The following is a 12,064-nucleotide window of genomic DNA, read 5'->3' on the forward strand; positions in this document are numbered from 1 at the left end:
ACTCTTCCATAGTCCACCTGTGTGCTGAGGGGTATCATACATTCCAACAATCATCTCAGTAGTGGCCACCTGCCCTCTGTGGATAGACTGCAACTGTGCACCTATAAGAGACATATACATGTCCCTCATTTGGAAAGGCTCTGCTTCATGTGTCTCTGCAGATGCCTGACTCTGTGCTTGTCCTCTTTCTCTGTGAGTACGGCGTGGTGGGACTGGTTGAGCTACCTCCTCACCTCCACAGTACTGTCTATAATAGGCCTCATCAATTGCTTTCCTTGGCCTCTCAAATGGTGGAGCAGCAGTATCCACCCAACTATCTTGCACAGGTGTGTGATCAAAGAAGGATGTCCTAAGGGTGCTTTGATGTTTATTGTGTTAGCACACACCTGTATCTCATTAGCTATTACTTGTCCAATATTAACATTCAAATTCCTGATCGCACAGTAAAGGAGGAGTGCCCTGCTAAGAGTGATGTCTGAAACATGAGAACATGGCTGAATGTTGGCATGAGAAAATGCCATCCAATTCTTTGCAAGAGGATTCAAGTCAGTCCTCCTAATGTTCACCACAGAACCAGTTCTGTTCCTCTGAAAATGTCCTTCAGGTACACACATAAAACACTCTCCACATAATCAAAATCAATGCCTTCTTCCATACATAGAGCAAATCGGCACTGCTCACCAGCCTATATAGTACCCAAGAAGTTGTTGATAGAGTCAGGATCATACCTAATAGCGTGACCTCTGACATAGCCTAGGTAATCCTCAGCCGGATAATCATCAATCTTCCTTGCATTGGTGTAAAATTCTTTCACCACAACTATATTGGCTGGTGTAGGGTATGTGGCTAGTTTCCCCCAATTCCTTCCCAGTAGTTGCTCTCCAAATTGAGGAGCAAAGTTAGGTATCATTCCAACTTTCCTCTCCATAAGGAGCCTCCTATCTTGGACCACCTTAAAATGCTTCTCATGTTTCCGAGATAGGAACCTACTAGAATGGGGTTGTTCTGGTTCCTTTTCTTTCCTTTTTGATGCCATGATCTTCACTCTTTTGCTTGAAGAGGATGCCATTCCTACATCAAACACAGATTACAAAACCACAAGACATGTTGTTAATCATTAGTAAACGAAAAACAACACCCTAATTCCAAGCTAAACCACCGCTGAGGGTCAAAATCACCCCTCCGCGCCACCAGTGCATCAATCAAGTACAAAATTCAGCCAAAAATCAAAGTCTGTCAGAGTGCCGCTCAGCGAAAATTTACCCTTGAGCGGTGATTCTGCAGATTTTTGAAATATACTCTTTTGACCTTTCCTAACTCCACCCATATACAATTTTCATGCTTCCAGATCAAAATCAATCAGTTTAATCGGTTTAAAGATCAATTAATTCATCAAATCATGCATAGGAATCAAAACCCCTAAAAATTCACGCTTCAACAATCAAATTCATGCTCAAGAACCCTAGAATGAAAAATGCTTGACTTACTTGGGTGGAGATGCTAAAGGAGTAGAGAATGCTTTCAAACTGTGAAGAACAATGATGCTCTCTCCCAACCCCAAACTTAGATGGAAAACTAGTTAGAAAGTGATTGGAAGGGAGATTTTCTCAAGAGGAAAGAAGGGAAAAATGTAGAGAACCTTTGGAAAAGTGTTTAGAAGTGTGTGTAGAGAAGAATATGAAAATAGAGGCCCAGGCGTGACTTAGGGTATAAAAATACCCTAATGGGCTCGGGTTCCGGTAAAGGGCAACCTAAGCCCAATCTGCGATACCACCGCTCAGCGGCACTTACGTGATGTGCTTTTCTTCTTCCCAGCTTAACCTAGGTGCCTTCTACTCATGCCCCTCACTTGCTCCCTGCAATTAAATTCTCATATCACTCATGCATCCAATTTCCTATCATGCAACTAAAGCAGAACAAAAAAAAAACAAAAATACAATCAATCAACTGGGTTGCCTCCCAGGTAGCGCTTGTTTAACGTCACGAGCTTAACCCATACATCCACCAACACCCATCAGTAGGTGTTGAACCTAGTATCTTTCAGTAGATACATAACCACCTAGCATCCTTCAGTAGATGTTATACCCAAAAATTTACAGAAGTAATGTCCAAGTTTATAAAAATTTACAAAACCAAAATAACATCAAAAGAAAATTGTCCTCAAATCACTGGAATGCCTTCTAGCAAGTGCTCTTTTAACGTCACTAGCTTGACCCACTAAAGCTCATGTTCCATCTTCATGGTTGATGTTCATATCACACCAACTCATCAACTGCTTCCGGTCCACTTTTCTGACTCTTCTGGAATGTGGAGACTCTATCTCTATCGCCTCAATTTCTTTGTAGTCTTTCATAACCCACAACTTGTTTTTGAATTTCACAGGTTTACCAAGTTGGAGTCGTTCTTGCATCCAGTCATCATGGACCTTTCTTCCTTTCTCAATCTTTTCTTCTTCCTGTACCTAAAACAAAAAACAATGTTTACCTTTGACATTTAGATTTTCATCTTCAGGGCTAGTCATGAGTACATATTGATATGTAGCTTTATGACTAGATTCTTCCTCATGCATCTGCCCCTCTTCTTTGAAGACATCTACAACAACTTTTTCTTCTCAGTCTTGGAACACCACTATGCCATCATCCACATCAATGATGACTTTGGCTGTTTTCATAAACGGTCTTCCGAGAATAATGGGTATCCTCTCATCCTCCATTTCCATCACCACAAAGTCCACCAAGACTTGTAGTTTGCCTACACAAACTATAACATCCTCTTTTATACCATAGGGATTCTTTGAGGATGCATCTGCCATTAATAAATTCATCTTTATAGGCTTCACATCAAGATCATCAATCTGCTCAAGTAAGGAATAAGGCATCAAGTTAACACTTGATCCTAAATCAAGTAAAGCCTTCTTTATCCTTTTCTTCCTTATAGTGCATGGAATGGAGAAACGTCCTGGATCTTTTGCTTTTGGAGAGAATGACTTCTTTTTAACAGCTTTATACTCCTTTGTCTCATCATCTCTACGTCTTTTCTTTGTAGAGACTTCTTCCTCAGGCTTTGTATAAACTGCAATGTGCTGTAATATCTCCTTAAAAGGTACATCATTATCCAACACCTTAAATATTTTTGTAAAGTCAAATTGTTTCTCATGATCTGTTGGAAAAGGAAGAATGTCTTCACTCTTTATCTCTCTTATCTCTCCTTTCTCTTTTCTCTCTTCTTTTTCTTTTTCTCTATTTTTTCTCTCTTTTTTTTCTTTCTCTCTTTCTAACTCAACTGTTTCAACATTTGCACTCACTAACACCTTACATTCTTCCCTGGGGTTAACCTCAGTATTAGCCCCAAATTTTTTGTCAGGCCTTTCTTCCAACTGCTTAGTAATTTGACCCACTTGCATCTCCATGTTCTTAATAACAGCTTCAGTGCTCTTTTGAGCGGATGTAGTTGCCTATATGAATTGCTGAAGTGTTTCTTCCATCTTTATTGATCTTTCATTAAGTGTAGCCATAAGGTTGGTTGTTGTTGTTGCTTGTTGAATTGCCCTGATTGTTCAGCTTTTCCACTTTGTCCTTGACCAATACTTGGGTGTGGTTTCCACCTGTGATTGAAATTCCCCTAACGGTATGGAAATTGATTGGCCATGAAGTTAACATCATCTAAAGCTTCCGCTGGAAAGGCACATTGACCATTGATATGGTCACCACCATATAATTCACACATATGTGGTAAAACCTGTGCAACAGTCTTTAAATCTTTTGGCAGTTGTGCAAGTGCCTTTGTGAGATTCTCCAATTGTTGAGTTATTATCTTGTTCTAAGCTAACAAGGCATCATTGGATTGCAACTATAGAACTCCTTTTTGTTGAATAGGAGCTCCTCTTTCACTGTTCAGCTCATTATCATTAGTAGCCATGTTTTCAATTATTTCAGTGGCTTCCTCTAGAGTCTTCCATTTGATATTCCCTCCAGCTGAGGCGTCTAGCATTGATGACAGATTTATGAACACCGAAAAACGACGCCACAAACTTGTTTAACAATCGGCAAGTGTGACCGAATCGTTTCAAGTAATAAACTCGGCAAGACCAAGTATCGTTCTCCCAAAGGACTCACGGCCTAGTTTAGTTATGTGATTCGTTGATTATTTAAGACTTAAGAACGAAATAAGTGGAGTTTAATATGCAAAACAGAAAATAAACATGTATGCATGAATTTGATCAATGGCTAAAACAAAATACAAACACTTCAATGGAATATATGGATGAGTATGTTGTTGGGGTTATCAATTTCATCTTATCCACTCTCATATACTTTAGGAATTCAACATTCTTTTCATCATTGTTAATGCCACTCTCTAAATTACCTTGCAAGAAGGCCTATCCCTAATTACGAATTCATACGATTCCTAGCATTCCTAATAATTAGTTCTTTTAGTGCAGGAGCTTAACGGCAACCAAAATACTATTGGGAGAAATTCCCCGGATCTAGACTTCCCCGTACGTTCCCGTATCGACAAAATCAATAATAATGCATTGAATGAGTTAAACAAAGCAAGCATTGAGCAAAGAGGAAAAACCCTAACTAATGATGAAAGAAAGCATAGGTCTTAAATATAAGATGTAAAAACAAATTCCATATACGAGAGTTTCACAAGACTACATTGATTCCCCAACAACAATACAAGGTTTAGTTCACCATATTCATGGTGAAACTAGATGAATAATAATGAAAGAATGAAAGATAAAACCCTAGAAAGGTGAAGAGGTAGCCTGAGCATCCAAGATCCTCCTTCAAAGGGGTGGAAGAGAGAGTGTTTGCTTCGTTTCTACCAAAGATGCAAACCCTAGGACGTCCTAAAGCTTATATACTATTCTAAAATTACAGAAAATTTAGGCCCAAGCCCATAAGTGTGCCGCTCAGCGGTAAGTGCGTGAGTTGGTTTCTTCCCCTCAGCGGCCATTTTGCCCCTCAGCGGATCCCCCGTGAGCTTCTGAGTGCCGCTCAGCGGTAAACTGCCGCTGAGCGGCAGTTGCGGCTTCTCCTTTTGCACTTTTTGATGTCTTTTCTGATTTCATCTCTCTCCTTCTTCACTTCTTTCACCAAATTCACCTTAAAACCTGCACAAAAACACTAAAATCAAGCATAAACCTGTCCAGCTCTCTTATTTCTGAAAATATGAATAAAAGCATGATTTCAAGCTAGTTTTTAAGTGTTAAAGGTTGCTTTTAGTATCAATTTCAAGCATGAAAATAACAGTTTTTCAACTGTTATCACAACCCCAAACTTAGAACTTTGCTTGTCCTCAAGCAAACAAGATGTAACTCAATCTTCTACCAATTCATATGATGGTTCACTCATTCAAAAATTTCTTTTCAAGATAAGCAAAGACTTCAATCAAACTTTTGACCAAGATTTCAATCAAGATGTGCACATGCTTTAGTGTTCACAAAGTCAGTTAATATCAAACAAATGCTATTTTTCATGAATGATCAATCAATTAAGCATGGATGTTCCTGTGCTCATGGAATACTTCCTCACCAGGTAAAGCGTTTCACTCACACACAAGTGTATAAGAGGTAATCACTCATTCACTCCACTACCACAATGTCACATGAATCAACTTTGCCTTTCATTTAACCACAATCAAAACATTTACAAGCATGCATCATCACAAGGACTTTTCAATGGCTTATAACGTGGCTGGCTAATCAAGAAAATTGGTTTTTCTGGATCACAAAATCCTTGAGTTAAGAGAATCATAACAACACAATTATTCTTATTTTTCCCAACTTGTCTTTACATTGAGCTTTGCTTTTCTTTTCTTTTCTTTCTTATTTTTCTTTTCTTTTCACATTCTTATTCTTAACTTTTAGCTCAATGTTTTTCCTTTTTCTTTTTCATGCTTTCCCAACAACCCCAAACTTGAACATTTAACAATACCACAAAAGAATTTCTACTTAACTCAAGGTAAAGCTTTTCAACAAGGGTTTTCAATTTATGTTCAAGGCTAAGGGTTCAAAGGATAGAACACAAAGTGTTCTCTTTTAGTGGGCTAACTTCATGAATTTGGCCAATAAAAAGGGTTCCAACAAACGGCCTTGATCATATGATGCAAAACAAGCAATTGATTCGATCATAGAAAACCTGGGCAAAATCATTCATGCTTTCAAAGTAATAGCATTCAATCAATAAAAACTCTGGAGCTCAAAACCTCACAAATAGGCTCATTCACATTTGACATACACATCCTGCTTAATCTCACAATCACAATCATAATATCCTACATTTGTTCACAAAGCTTGTGAATCACCTGTATAAGCATTTAATGTGCACATCTATCTCAACATCAATCAATCAATAATCATCATCAAGCATTACTTATCACACAATCACAGTCAATAGCAAACCATCATAACAAACCAGATTTCTAATAGAGTACATCAACCCTAGTCTAAAACAAAAGTAAATAAGTTCAGAACACTTAAACCAACAAAAGCATAAGTTCATGATAGCATTCATCAGTAAATGCCATCTCAGCTCCTCATCAATCTGAGTTGTCCTCTGTATCTTCCTCTTCTTCCTCATCTTCATCATCTTCAAATGCATCATCATCATCAGCTTCATCTTCTTCCATCTCCCTAACTGAAGCTTCAGCTGCTTCAGCTCCTCCTCCTTGCACCGGCTCCTCTGGCCAAGCTACCACATTATGGAATTCCTCCATAGTCCACCTGTGAGCTGGGGGTGTATCATACATCCCCACAATCATCTCAGCAGTAGCCACCTGCCCTCTATGAATGGATTGTAACTGAGCACCTATAAGAGACATGTACATGTCCCTCATCTGGAACGGTTCTACTTCATGTGTCTCAGCAGATGTCTGGCTCTATGCTTGCCCTCTCTCTCTACGAGCACGGCGTGGTGGAACTGGCTGAGCTGCCTCCTCACCTCCACAGTACTGTCTATAATAGGCCTCATCAATGGCTTTTCTTGGCCTTTCAAATGGTGGAGCAGAAGTGTCCACCCCAGCTATCTTGCAAAGGTGAGTGATTAAGGAGGGATGTCCTAGGGGTGCTTTGTTATTTGAGGTATTGGCACACGCACTAATCTCATCAGCTATCACCTGCCCAATATTAACATTTAAGTTCCTGATAGCACAGTAGATGAAGAGTGCCCTGCTTAGAGTAATATCTGACACATGTGAACATGGCTGAATGTTGGCATGAGAAAATGCCATCTAATACTTTGCAAGAGGAGTCAAATCAGTCCTCCTAATGTTTACCACTGAACCAGATTTATTCCTTTGGAAGTGTCCTCCAGGTATACATAGTACTCTCTCTACATCCTCAAAATCAGCCCCTTCCTCCATGCAAAGAGCAAACTGGCACTGCTCACCTGCCCACACAGTATCCAGGAAGTTATTAATAAAATCAGGATCATACCTGATAGCATGGCCTCTGACATAGCCCAGATAATTTTCAGCTGGATAATCACCAATCTTCTTTGCATTGGTGTAGAATTCTTTTACCACAGCTATGTTGGCAGGTGCAGGATATGTGGCTAGCTTTCCCCAGTCATTCCCTAACAATTGCTCTCCAAATTGAGGAGCAAAATTAGGTATCATTCCAACTTTTCTCTCCATAAAGAGTCTCCTGTCTTGCACCACCTTGAAGTGCTTCTCATGTTTCCGAGAGAGGAACCTACTAGAAAAGGGCTGTTCTGATTCCTTTTCCTTTCTCTTGTTTGCCATGGTTTTCAATCTTTTTCCTGAAGAGGATGTCATTCCTGTAATCAAACACAGATACAAAACCACAGAACATGATGTTAATCATTAGTAAAACACAAAATACAACTCCTTTCGAAGCTAAACCACCGCTGAGGGTCAGAATTACCCCTCAGCTCCACTAGTGCCACATTCCAGAACACAAATTTTCAAAAATTTCAGGTTTGGCAGAGTGCCGCTCAGCGGCAATTTACCCCTGAGCGATAACTCTGCAGAGTTTTGAAAAACCTCTTTTTAAGTTGTCCTAACTCCACCCAAATGCAATTTTCAGTTTTCCAGATCAAAATTATGCAGTTTAATCGTTTCAAGCATCAATTATATCATCAAATCATGCATAGAAATCAAAACCCCTAAATATTCATGCTTTGACAATCACATTCAAAATCAAGAACCCTAGAATGAACAAAATGCTTTTACTTACTTGGGTGGACATACTAGATGCAATGAGAATGCTTCCAAGCTAAGATGCTCTCTTCCAACCCCAAACTTAGATGAAACACTAGTGAGAAAGTGAGTGGAAGAGAAATTTTTCAAAAGAGAAGAGGTAAAAGATGTGGAGAACCTTGGAAAAGGTATGTGGGAGTGTTTGTGTAGAGAAGAGCCTGAAAGTGAGAGCATTTGCGCAACATAGGGTAAAAATACCCTAATGGGCTCGGGTCCCGCTAAGGGGAAACTAAAGCCCACTTTGCAATAGTACCGCTCAGCGATAACTTGCCGCTCAGTGGCACTTTCGTGAAGTGCTCTTCTCCTTCTTTTCTTAACCTACGTGCCTCGTAAACATTCCCCACACTGGTTCCCTACAATTCAATTCTCAGGTTACTTGTGCACAACCCTATTATACTACTACAATGAAACAAACAAAAGCAATCAATCAACTGGGTTGCCTTCCAAGTAGCGCTTGTTTAACGTCACGAGCCTGACCCAAAATCCACCAACACCCATCAGTAGGTGTTATAATCTTACCAACACCCATTAGTAGGTGCAGAATTTTCTTACCAACACCCATCAGTAGGTGTTACAGACTTACCAACACCCATCAGTAGGTGTTACAAACTTAGTATCCTTCAGTAGATACTTAACCACCTAGCATCCTTTAGTAGATGCTATATCCAATAAAGTATTTACAAAAATAATGTCCACAAATTAAAAGTTACAAAACAAAATCAAAAGTATTTAAATCACTGGGTTGCCTCCCAGCAATCGCTCTTTTAACGTCATTAGCTTGACCCAGTAAAGTTCAAATTCCTTCTTCATAGTTGATGTTCTTGTCCCACCAACTCATCAGTTGTTTCCTGTGTACTGCTTTGATTTTTCTAGAATGTGGAGACTCTATCTCTATCATCTCCTTCTCTTTATAGCCTTTCACAACCGAAAACTTGTTTTTGATTCTCACAGGTGTACCAAGTTGGGGTCTTCCTTTATTCCAGTCATCAGGAACTTTTCCTCCTCTTCCAATCTGTTCTCCTTTATGCACCTGAAATAACAACCAATGGTTACTTGTAACCTTGGGCTTTTCATCTTTATGGCTAGTCATGTGTGCATCTTGAAATGCAGCTTTATAACTAGCTTCTTCCTCCTGTGTTTGCGTCTCATCTTTAAAGACATCTACAACAACTCTCTCCTCTTGGTCCTGGAGCACTACTATACCTTCGTTTACATCAATGATAGCTTTGGCCGTTTTCATAAACGGTCTTCCAAGAATGATAGGTATCTTTTCTGTCTCCATCTTCATCACCACAAAGTCTGGCAAGAACTGGAGTTTTCCAACACAAACTATGATGTCCTCTGCAATCCCACATGGTTCCTTTGAAGATCCGTCGGCCATAACTAAATTAACCTTTACAGGTTTCATATTAACATCGCCGATTTGCTCCAGTAAAGAGTAAGGTATCAAGTTAACACTTGAACCTAAATCAAGAAGAGCTTTTTTAATCCTTTTCTTCCCTATGGTACAAGGGATAGAAAAGCCTCCTGGATCTGTTGCTTTTGGAGGGAATGGCTCCTTTTTAACAGTTTTACACTTCTTTGCCTCATCATCTCTACGTCTTTTCTTTGTAGAGACGTCTTCATCAGATTTAGTGTAAACCGTAATTTGTTGTAGAATCTGCTCCCAAGGTGCATCATTATCCACCATCTTGAATAATTCTGTGAAATCCAGTTGTTTCCCTTGATGTATTGGAAAAGGAGAAGTATTTTTGCTCTTTATTTCTCTTTTCTCTTATGTTTCTCCTTTGTCTAACTCAACTATCTCATTTTTAGCACTCTCTACCACCTTGCATTCTTCTCTGGGGTTAACCTCAGTATTAGCCCCAAAATTTCGATTTGGCATTTCTTCCACTTGCTTGGTGATCTGCCCCATCTGAATCTCCAAATTCTTGATAGCAGCTTCAGTGCTCTTTTGGGTAGACTCAGTTTTCTGAATGAAATTATTAAGAGTGTCTTCCATCCTCATGGACATTTCATTAAGCATAGAAATCTGCTGCCATAAGGTGGGTTTCTGCTGCTGCTTATTAAATTGACCAGCTTGCCCAGTTTGCCCTTGACCAATGCTTGGGTGTGGTTTCCACCCTTGATTGTAGTTCCCTTGACGGTATTGATTGGTCATGTAATTCACATCCTCCACGGCTTCTGTTGGAAAGGCACATTGACCATTGACATGGTCGCCTCCACATAATTCACACAACTAAGATTGTACCTGTGCAGCAGTTTTCAACTCTTTAGGCAATTGTGCAAGTGTTTTAGTAAGAGTCTCCAGCTGTTGAGTTAGAATTTTATTTTGTGCTAGCAAGGCATCATGTGTCTGTAGTTGTAGAACTCCTTTCTGTTGCATAGGAGCTCCTCTTTCACTGTTGAGCTCATTATCACTAGTAGCCATATTTTCAATAATTTCTGTTGCTTCCTCTGGAGTTTTCCATTTAAATGTGTGATTATTTTATTTTATTTTATTTTCTGAATCTTATATCTTCTCCTATATCTTTTTGTGCTAACCAAATATTCTAGGGTTTTTTGTTCTTGTGTATGCAGGAGAGAATTCGAACTAGGAGCAAGATAACTGCAGAACCTCTTCTTGAAGGTTTAGACGAGAGTAGATGGAGGAGAAGAATTTGAACATCTAGAGAACTTTTCCCTCCTCCGAAAACTCTGTTGCAACCATCACTACAAGGTTCTGACCATAGCACAGAAAATATGGAGAACAATAATATCAGAAGAACTCTTGCTGATTACACCAATACAGCTGGACCTCAGCACTTTAACAGTATAGCTAGACCTAGAGTCAATGCAGCTAACATGGAGGTCAAACCAGCATTGATCCAACTGGTGAAGAGCAATCAATTCAATGGGTTATCTCATGAAAGCCCATATGAGCACCTCACTACATTTAATGAGATCTGCAACATAGTGAAAATCAATGGGGTGCCAGATGAAGCGATCAAACTTAGCTTGTTTCCTTTCTCATTAGGAGGCAATGCTAAGCTTTGGTTAAATTCTTTTCCAAAGGGAAGTTTCACGGAGTGGGAAGCAGTGGTAACCAAGTTTCTAAATAAATACTTCCCACAATCAAAGGTGAACAAAGGCAAGCAAGAGATTTCTTCATTCAGGCAGGGCATGGAAGAATCACTAGGTCATGCATGGGATAGATACAAAAGCTTGCTACGAAAAACACCCACGCATGGATTCGATGAAGTGGAAGTAGTCCTTACCTTCCTTGGAGGTCTTGGTTCACAAACCAAGATGATGCTTGATGCCTCAGCAGGAGGAAACATTAAATGGAAAACTCCAGAAGAAGCAACAAAAATTATTGAAAATATGGCTACTAGTGATAATGAGCTCAACAGTGAAAGAGGAGCTCCTATGCAATAGAAAGGAGTTCTACAACTACAGACACATGATGCCTTGCTAGCACAAAATAAAATTCTAACTCAACAGCTGGAGACTCTTACTAAAACACTTGCACAATTGCCTAAAGAGTTGAAAACTGCTGCACAGGTACAATCTTAGTTGTGTGAATTATGTGGAGGCGACCATGTCAATGGTCAATGTGCCTTTCCAGCAGAAGCCGTCGAGGATGTGAATTACATAACCAATCAATACCGTCAAGGGAACTACAATCAAGGGTGGAAACCACACCCAAGCATTGGTCAAGGGCAAACTGGGCAAGCTGGTCAATTTAATAAGCAGCAGCAGCAACCCACCTTATGGCAGTAGATTTCTATGCTTAATGAAAGGTCCATGAGGATGGAAGACACTCTTAATAATTTCATTCAGAAAACTGAGTCTACCC

General features: G+C 39.6%; 1 protein-coding gene across 1 annotated transcript in view; it reads right to left on the reverse strand.

Annotated features, from left to right (window-relative positions):
• Positions 1-12,064, reverse strand: part of LOC148200601 (beta-galactosidase 15-like) — a 65,635-nt gene that overhangs the window by 38,845 nt on the left and 14,726 nt on the right. The gene's annotated exons all lie outside the window — the stretch shown is intronic.

The sequence above is a fragment of the Vigna umbellata genome, chromosome 4, assembly GCF_029865625.1.
Source record: "Vigna umbellata cultivar VRB3 chromosome 4, Vumbellata_1.0, whole genome shotgun sequence".
NCBI classification, from domain to species: domain Eukaryota; kingdom Viridiplantae; phylum Streptophyta; class Magnoliopsida; order Fabales; family Fabaceae; genus Vigna; species Vigna umbellata.